This window comes from Benincasa hispida, chromosome 7, assembly GCF_027475165.1.
Source record: "Benincasa hispida cultivar pf3 chromosome 7, pf3_genome.v1.1, whole genome shotgun sequence".
In the NCBI taxonomy this organism is placed as follows: Eukaryota; Viridiplantae; Streptophyta; class Magnoliopsida; order Cucurbitales; family Cucurbitaceae; genus Benincasa; species Benincasa hispida.
The window spans coordinates 38,614,725-38,625,488 of record NC_143484.1 but is presented as its reverse complement, the minus strand read 5'-3'; the positions used below and the strand labels follow the sequence as shown (position 1 = coordinate 38,625,488).

The following is a 10,764-nucleotide window of genomic DNA, read 5'->3' as shown; positions in this document are numbered from 1 at the left end:
TGAGTCTCCTGATGGAAAGAATGACACAGTTGATGGAACATTAAGGATTTCTTTTGACTTTGAGAATATTTAGACTTAATGTTGATTTTTTTTTTTTTTAATATATGTTCATGTTTATTTTTTGAATGTTAACTTTTGTATATTTTAAATGTTGTTTTTTTATTGTAATTATTTTCTTTTAATGAAGAAATCTGGATCATTTTCTTATGTTGGGTGATTAAAAAATGAGCAAAAAAGATATATGTCTAGCAGACAATGCAGCTACCCATACAATACTTACAAGTAGAGAATATTTTTCCAAACTGACAATGCTGGAAGCCAATACAATATCAAGTTCTGCAAATCTAATTGGGGAGTTTGGAAAAGAAAATATTATTTTGCTTAGAGGAACAAAATTCACAATTGACGATGCATTGCTCTCTAGTCAATCAAAGAGAAATCTATTTAGTTTTAAAGATATACGTTGCAATTGTTATCATATTGAGACTAATATAAAGAATAATATGGAATATCTTTATATCATATCCATTATCTCATATGAAAAATGTATAATGAAATAGGTGTATGCTCTATCTTATGGATTATATTATACTCATGTACGAGTAATTGAAACATATGCAACAACGAACTTGAAGTTCATGAATTCGGACATATTTATAATTTGACATAACATATTAGGTCATCCAGAGTCTATAATTATGAGAATAATTATTGAAAATTCAAATGAACACCCATTGAAAAGTCAGAAGATTCTTCAATCTAGTGAATTATCGTGTGATGCTTGCTCTCAAGACAAATTGCTAATTAGACCATCGCCAGCCAAAATAGGAATCGAATCTCCTACATTTTTAGAACAAATTCATGGTAATATATGTTAGCTCATTAACCCACCAAGTGGACTGTTTAGATATTTCATGGTGTTAATAGACACATTTAGCAGATAGTCACACGTGTGCTTATTATAAAGTCGAAATTTTGCATTTGTAAGATTACTTGCTCAATAATTAGTTAAGAGCACAATTTCGTAATCATACAATTAAGACCATTCGTCTTGATAATGCTAGTGAATTTACATCCCAAGTTTTCTATAATCAGTGTATGTCAATTGGGACAAGTGTTGAACATCCCGTAGCTCATGTGTCATACGCAAAATGATTTAGTAGAATCATTCATAAAATGTTTGTAGTTAATTGCTAGATCATTGCTTATGAGAGCTAAACTTCTTATATCTGTATGGGGACATGTTATTTTGCATGTGGCGTCACTTGTACGCATTTGGTTGGTAGCTTATCATAAGTACTCACCATTACAATTAGTTTATGGTCATGAGTCAGATATCTCCCATGTGAGAATTTTTGGGTGTGCAATATATGTTCTAATTACTCTACCACAACGTACTGAGATGGGTCATCAAAAAAGGTTAGTAATATATATTGGATATGATTCCTCATCAATTATTAAATATCTTAAACCTCTGACGGGTGATGTATTTATTGCATGATCTGTTGATTGTCATTTTAATGAGACAAGATTTTCAACATTAAGGGGAAGATTTAATAAGTTAGAAAAAATATATTGCATGGAATATATCGTTATTGTCTCATTTAGATTCCCATATAGATCAGTGTGAACTTGTAGTTAATAAGGTAATTCATTTGCAAGATACAACATATCGATTATCAGATGCATTTATAGATGCAAATAAAGTAACTAAATCACATATACTAGCTACAAATGTTCCATTGAAAATTGATATCCCAACACAGTAAGTTGTCACTAATGAGTTTGGAACACGCCAGATGCATGGTAGACCAGTGAATTCCAAAGATGAAAATTATCAAAAAAAGAAAAATGATTAACAATAAAAAAAAAAAACTTGGTTGAGGAAGTAAATATCCACAAAGAAATCCTAAACATGACTGGTAGTCAAATTTGTGAAGAAGGTGAAATACCTAAAAATAATAATGAGATTTTAATAAACTACGTTATGACGAGAAAAAGATGGAGGTGGACTCACGTAGTTATTGACAACATTTTTGCGTATAATGTTGCTCTTGATATTATATTTGAAAATAGGTATCATAAACCAAAATTTATCGAAGAATGTTGATATAGAAAATATTAGCTTCAATAGAAAAAAGAAATTATGGCAGAATTAAACTCACTTTCAAAATGTCAGGTTTTTAAACCAGTAGTCCGAACACTAGAAAGTGTCAAACTCGTAGGATACAAATGGATATTTATGAGAAAAATAAATGAAAATAATGTGGTCACAAGATATAAAGCAAGACTGGTTGCACAAGGTTTCTCCCAAATACCTGATATCAATTATAAGGAGACATATTCTTTAGTGGTGGATGTAATTACACTAAGATATTTAATTGGTCTGATTGTGTATAAAAACCTAGACATGCATCTTATGGATGTAATCATATCATATTTATATGGATCTCTTGATAATGATATTTATATGAGAATCCCATAAAGATTTAATGTACCTAAAACATATAAATAAAATCCTCAAAAATTGTATTTATTAAAGTTATAGAGGTCATCATATGGATTGAAACAATCGGGATAAATGTGGTATAATCACTCGAGTGGATATTTGTTGAAAGAAGGATATCAAAATAATCAATATGTCCGTGTGTTTTTATAAATGAATCGCGATCAAGATTTTCTATTATAACTGTACACGTTGATGAGTTAAATATAATTGAAACTCATGAAGAGCTTTCAAAAGCAATAGAATATCTTAAGAAATAATTTAAGATGAAAGATCTCGGAAAAACAAATTTTTGCCTTGACTTGCAAATTTAGCATTTAGCATATGAGATATTTATTCATTAGTCAAATTATAGAGGAAAAGTTTTGAACATATTTTATATGGACAAAGCGCGTCCATTGAACATTCCAATGGAAATTCGTTCACTAGATGCGAGGAAAGATATATTTCAACCTCTAGATAATAACAAATAACTTATTGGTCACGAAGTACCATATCTTAGTGCAATTTGTGAACTTATGTATCTTGCCAACAATACAAGACCAAATATTGCATTTTTAATAAATTAACTAGTAAGATATAGTTATTCTCCAACAAAAAGACATTGGAACATAATTAAGGTCATACTCCGTTATCTCCGAGGAACGATCGATATGAGTTTGTTTTATTTAAACAAATTAAATTTTGATCTAGTTGGTTATGTAGATTATCAATATTTATCTGATCCACATAAAGCTAGATCTTAAATAAGTTATATATTCACATATGGAGAAACACTGTATCGTGGCAGTTAGTGAAACAGAACATATCGGCTACTTTCTCAAATCATGCTAAAATTCTTACAATTCACGAGGCTAGTCGAGAATGTGTATGACTAAGATCAAGGACTCAGCACATTCGTGAAACATGTGGCTTGTTTTCTAATAAAAATCTTCCAACAATATTATAAGAAAACAACACACTATGTTTATCCCAAATCAAATGAGGATATATTAAATGAGATAGAACAAAACATATTTCACCAAAGCTTTTATACACTCATGATCTCAATGAAAATTGTGACATCATTGTACAACGTTGTTCGAATGATAACTTGACAGACTTATTTACAAAATCATTACCGACCGCAACCTTTGAAAAATCGGTGCACGACATTGGAATGCGACGACTTAGAGATCTTAAATGATGTTTTCACGAGGGGAATAAATATATTGCATTCTTTTAGGAGCGTATATTATGTGAAGTACATACTATTTTTCCTTCACTGGGGTTTTTTCCCGTTGGGTTTTTCCCAGTAATATTTTAATGAGACATATTTCATGTATATAATGGCCATATAAGGGGAATATTATAAATATTATGATAATAGATGACCGACCATTAGATGCTCATGCTTAGTGTCCATTAATCATATGTCATACCTCCATTTTCCCAAATGTTGTCCATGTGTCTCAAGATTACAAACTATTAGTGTCAACATAATCCACCTCGTACTTGTCAAATTGTTTATAAATTGTGGCATTTTGTGGATTTTGTAAAACACATATCGGTAAGAAATCCAAAGGAAATTTCCATATATTTTCCTATTTCCTAACATTTTCTTTATTTAATTCAATTATTTAGCTGTTTTATTTTATTTTAAAATATATTTGATTATTATATTATAATTTTTCCACATATGTGTTCTGTTGTGCCCCTCAATTTGACAACAAAGTGCATTTTTTTAAAAAATATTGGACAAAGTGTGGTGACGGTCTAAAATAGATGCAAGGTCATAAATACCGTCAATAATGTGGATTCATTTTTTTTTAATTATTTAGAATAGGGTTGGTAATGGAGCGAGACCAGGACCGGACCGAAGATGCACTCCCCATCCCCATCCCCATGGGAATTTGTAATCCTTGTCTGCATTTGGGAAATCTCCATTTGGGGATCGGGTCCTTGTGGGCAAAAATTTCTCATCTTTTATGTTTTATATTTAATTATTTCTGATTCAAAATCAATTAAACTTTGGTATTTATACTGAAATTGTAAATATTTTAGGTAACAAGTTAGTATTACTATTTTGTTTTACTAATTTAAATTGATAATAAAAAATATTTTATCACTTTATTATTTTAAATTTAATAAAAAAATTAAAATTAATTATATTAGGAAATGAAATTAAATAATAATAATAATAACGATAGCTTTTAAGCTACTGTCTTACACACGTATATATAACAAGAATATACGAGGTGAGGATGAGGCATGATACCTTCTTTGTCCTTGGTTTGGGGATCCATTTTGTGTCTCCTATTTGATCACATCCTCGACAAACTAGGGATTCTCTGCCCGATCGGGGCGGGGACTTGCAAGGATTTTTGTCAACCCCAATTCAGATATTTATTGAAGGCATTAACTTCATTGGTAATATAGTTAATATCTTTTACTTTTGAGAAATTGGCAAAAATGACCTCCTCCAACTTTATTTTTTAAGAAAGAAAAGTGGACGCTTTCTCAAAAACTTATTTTTTTGGACCCCATGACGATGAAGGTAATGTAAGCAAGGAAAACCTTGTATGGTTAATTACTTTTCTACACTTCTCAACTTATTACATGCAACCAACCACAATTAGTAATAAATTAACCAAATTCTCATCACAACCCAAAAGCTTGTCTTAAAAAATATTGTACTCTACAAAGTTGTGATTCCTCAATACATTATGTAACAAGTTATCGAATATATCAATCATTTTTTTTTATCTTTTCGAATTAGCTATGTTGGTTTGTTTATCGATTACTTTTTATACGAAAGCATATTTCAAATGTGTAACTACTTCCTTACTGGTAAAGAGCTTTTGATTTTGATGTTTCTAGTGGATATTTTTTGCGAGACATTCAGAGGTTTTCAGCGGTGTAAGGCCAAATACGTTGTTGAATAATCAATAATGATGGTTTCTTCTTAAGTAAGAAATATAATATTCGAATTCCAACGGTATAAGACTGAATTAAAAGTCTAATTGTTAATTTTAAGTTGTAAATACAACTTTTACTATTAATTTTAAGTAAAGAAAACTTTGTATGTTTAGTTACTCTTCCACCCTTCCCAACTAATTACATGCAATTACCCACAACAAATATTACATGCAATTACTCACAAACCAACCTTTTGGGTTCAAATCATTCAGAAAACGTCGAAAATGATGTTGAAATGCCAAAAGCCTTATGAAAGTAAAGAAATTTCACTCGAATTTGGATGCAAGAGAAGGTAGGTTATATAGACCGAAACCCTAAAAATGCTCCTATATTTGAAAGATCTAAACATGCTAAACATAAAAGAGAACATTGGAAACGTTGATTTTACCCCAAACATTGATTTAAAGTATCGATGAACCCAAAGAAAAAAAAATAACATCTCAAACAACAACCCACGAATTGTGCGAAAAAAAGGGTAAATCGAACATGATGTTGAGATGAAAAATCCAAAACTATAGCGATGTTGAGATGAGAAATCCAGTCGAAATCAAGTAGTAGAGAATGGCAAGGAATGGAGATGGTTTCGATTCACGCTAGCGTGAAGTGAAAAAAAGAGAAAAGAAAAAAAATAGTGAAGAAGACTTTTAAAATTCTAGATGATAATATTGTAATTTTACGTTTTTTGAAAAGTTGAAGGGGTAAAAAAAAAACTCTCAAAAGGTGTCCATTTTTTTTTTTTAAATCCTCCAATGGGGCTAAGAATGTCAATTATCTCTTACTTTTATCATGTTCTCCGAGGGAAGAACATAACAGGTCCATGCTTTTGCTGCTTTGAGATCCTGGTTGTTCTTTGATCTGAAAATATGCTTTTCCAAATAGTATTTCTCATGTCATCTTTGATGAGGAAGTTATGTTGTAATTATCTTTCTTCTTTGTGTCGACTTGTCTTTTAAAAGAATAGTCTATGCTAATCGAAAACATAGAAGGCTAGAAGATTAGTTGTAATATTTACCTGGCTTTTTTTTGATAAAATTAAATTGAGACTCCATTTGATAACCATTTAATTATCTGGTTTTACTTTTTGAACATTGAGTTTATTTCCTCTTAAGTTTTTTTTTGGGTGTCATCTTTCTACATTGAAATGAGGTATATAGCAAATTGATAAATTTAGAGGTTCAATGTAAGCTTATAAACTTAATTTACAAATAAAAACCAAAATCCAAATTGTTTCCGACACAGTTTAGCATTTTAAAAATAAAATATGAGATAAGATTAGGCAAGTTTTATTGTAGAAAATTAAGAGAGAAGACTATTGGAGAAAAAATTACCATAGATTCTACGTTGATAATCGTAATTCACCTATCTTCAATGTCGTCAATGCTTAATTGACCAAGAGTTAAAAGCATCATTGCTTGTTGCCTTATTTATGTCTACGAGTGCCATTCGTTTTAATGACACCCATAGACAATCGAAAAGTATGATATTAATTATTAACATTTTATTGTTAGTATTAATTTAAAATTCGAGTTCAAAAAAACTAGTTCGCACTATTGATTTTCATATACAAAATTAATGTAAAACAAATAGGATATTCGTAATATAATTTTGTATATTCAATAAGAGGTTGCTATCACAAACATTTAATATTAAAAATATGTGTGTAAAATAACTGAAATACTATTAAATAACATATTGGGAAAAACGAAAAATCAAAAAGGGTTAAAAAATTCCGACCTGCCGGATTCGAACTAACTACAGTCCTCCGCACTACAAACCGAGCTAAGATCGGTTTATGACTTCGGAGTAAATTAACATTATAAAGCTTTTTATATACAATTTTTAGAGAACAAATAAAAGGAAACAATCGTCGACAGCAGGATTCGAACCTGCGCAGGCAAAGCCCAACAGATTTCGAGTCTGTCTCCTTAACCACTCGGACATATCGACGTTTTGTTTGTAGGGCTTCAATACAAAATATATGTAATTTTATAAATGAGATGAAAAAAAAAAGAGAAAGAGATAATATCTTTTGTCCTAATTTCTATTTGGTTTTTAAGTTTAAAATGTTACACATATTGTCATTAAGTTTTGAGTTTTGTTTCAATTTTGTCTCTAAGTTTCAAAATGTCATAATTTTACCTTTAAGATTTAAATTGTGTTTCAATTTGATCAATAGATTTCAAGATTTTACATTTTTAACCTCAATTTTTCATTAAATATTTACTTTCGATTATTCACGTCAATTTTTATTAATTAATTAAAAATGATTAGAAGTGAAATTTTAAATTTAATTTTAAAAGTGATAAAAATAGTGAAACTTAATTAATTATAATTCTTTAACAACTTTTAATTTATTAACATAAATTAACCCCAAGAGACGGAAGTGAGTATTCAGTAAAAAATTGAGGTTAAAAGTGTAAACCTCGAGATATAGGGATCCACTTGAAGGAAATTTCAAATGTCAAAAGTAAAATTGTAGCATTTTGAAACTCAATGATTAGATTATAACCAAACTCAAAACTTAAAAACTAAATATGTAACATTTTGAAATCTAGAGACTAAATAGAAATTAGACAAAAATCTATAGACCAAAAGATATTTTTTTTAAAACTATTACGAGTTTAACATTAAGCGGCGACGTATCTTTTTGGCATAAATGAGCCATCTTTTAAAACTCTAAAGTACTCACAAAGTCTTCTCCAATATATTTTGATGTTAGAATTATTCTCAACATCGTCTATTATCATCCTATGACTATTTTTTTTCTTCAAAAGTACTCACAAAGTCTTCTCCTATAGATTTTGAAACATATACCCATGGTGTCTTCCTTCCGACTAGAGTTGTTGAAAGTACTAAGACTAAATTTGAACGTTAAAGTAGGACTAATGATGTGTTTGGATTGACTATAGAAAAAATTGTATTTTTTTCAAAAAAATCATATTTATTTAAACTCTTTTGATAAAATTTGTTAAAACACGAATTAAAAGTATTTTAAAGGCTATTTTGAGTGATTGACAATCACTTCTTTTTTTTTTTTTTTTTTTCTGAAATGACTTATTTTCAAAATTAAACATCTGAAAAGTTGAAGTAAATATATCCTAAAGATAGGATGAGCCCTATAACCAAAATGATATTTGAAAAAAAAAAAACAAACAATGTAACAATGTTACATGGAAAAAAAAAGAGAGAGAAGAAAAGAAAAAAATAAAGAAATTTAGCCAAAGGTAGAGAATAAAAACCTTTTTATATGTCAACTTGGGCATAAATTAGATAATTCAGGTTTTGTTTGGTAACCATTTGATTATTATTTTTTATTATTTGAAATTAAGTTTATTTCCTTTTAAATTCTTACCATGATTTTCATATTCATTAAGTAAAATAATTGAATTGTGAGATAAAATCGAAAAACAAAAACAAATTTTTAAAAACTATAATTTTTTGTTCTAGATTTTCAAAAACCAGGTCGATTTTTAAAAAGATTGGTATCAACTAGATAACAAATTAGGAGATTTAGAGATGGAAGAGATGTTTATAAGCTTAATTTTCAAAAACAAAAAATCAAAATGATTACCAAGCAGCGCCTCAAATACATAGCCTCGACTAAGAGGTTAGAAATTAAAATTATTATATATATATATAGAATATACTATTTTCTCCATTCAACTGAAACATATTATATACCAATTTATTTCATGAATCTCATACTATTTTTAAATGTTGTACACTAGTCTAGTACTATAAAAATTTCCAGTTGAATCTCAATAAAAAAAAATAATAATAATAAAACAACCTTTAAAATCAAAAGAAAATCACGTGCTAGAATTGGGCTATCTAATCTAACATACGTCACAACAATCTCCTGTACCACTTAATTCGAGCTCGAATAGTTACATAGAGCGCTTTCGTTTCAAAGTAATCTTAAAAAGTCTAGTTTAATTAAGAGTTTTTCTTACTTAATATTTATGAACATTTATTGGTAAAATTGGTTAGTCATCAGTTTACTAAAGAACACCCTAATTTAGTGTCCTATGATAAGAAACTAACCAAATATGTTCCTATCCTTGGATTGTTTTTCCCTGGAATGAATTTTGCAAAAGCAAGTGTTCTAGTTTAATTTCTCGCAATTCATTTACGTGTTTTTAAATTCTTGCTTGATCACCAAACAAACCTCCCTCCTCCATTGTTACCAAAGAACAAGATTGCATGTGGAGATGATCCTTTCCCACTTACCTACAAGCTTGTGAGAGTGGTTCTAAATTTATTTGTTTTGGGTCTCAACAAGCCTTAAACAAATTAGCTTCGTTGCCTACAAGGTATTAGAGAAACATTGTTCGAGTATTGAGAAAGATATGAACAACAATGTACTAGTTCCCTCACCATCAAATATCAGGTCAACTCCTGTACTTCTACTATAGTTTGTCAGCTAACGAAGGGACAATAGATGCAACACCAAGATTTGCTCTTGAGAATTTTGAGGACTCCCTTTCAGGTACTATACTCTTCTTCTTCTTATTATTACTATTATTACTATTTAACTCTACATTTCATAACATGGAATAGTTAGTTGAAGTTTAAGGTATACATTCTCATACTCTTTTTTTGTTTACTCATACAAAAAAATGTGTCATGTGGCACAATCCCCTTGAGTGTTGGTTTGAGCTGCACCAAGTTTTTTCTCTTTTCAAAGGGAACGATTAGGTGTAGCCTAGGCTGAACCTAGCTATTGCGATACTCCCATTTCTTTTATTAAAAAAAATCATTTTAAAAAAATTTGTGCCATGTAGCACAATGCCATTGGGTGATGGCCAATATGCACAATAAATAACCCGACTGCAACCAGGTTTTTTTTCCTTTTAAAAAAGAAATGATTAGGTGCAATCTAAGTTGTATCTATCCCTTTACTCTTCCTTTCATTTACTCACGCACAAAAAATATCATCTTTTTATTATGCCACGTGGCACAACCCATTGGGTGTTGATTAGGATGTACAACATATAGGTGTAGCCCGCCTACATACTACTATTACCATAAAAATGTAGAGCGGTAAGACTGGATCAAACACAAGGAATCTATTACTTGTTTAACACAATTACTGATGTGACAGAGTTTTTGTGATCATTTTTTATCATGCATGAATTTAATTGTGAGAATTAAAATAACCTAAGCGACCTAACTAATAATTCAATTTTACTTTAAGAATGGTGGGAAATTGTTGTGATGAATTAAAGATTGGATAGCCTAATCTTGAATTCGATTTTTGAAGTGAGCTTAATTAGTTCATGAATTGCAAAATTATAATC

General features: G+C 29.6%; 1 non-coding gene across 1 annotated transcript; it reads right to left on the bottom strand.

Annotated features, from left to right (window-relative positions):
• Nucleotides 1–7,329: 7,329 nt before the first annotated feature.
• On the bottom strand, nucleotides 7,330–7,411 carry TRNAS-CGA (transfer RNA serine (anticodon CGA)). Its single transcript has one exon. It is a non-coding gene; the product is annotated as a tRNA-Ser (tRNA).
• Between the last annotated feature and the right edge of the window lie 3,353 nt (nucleotides 7,412–10,764).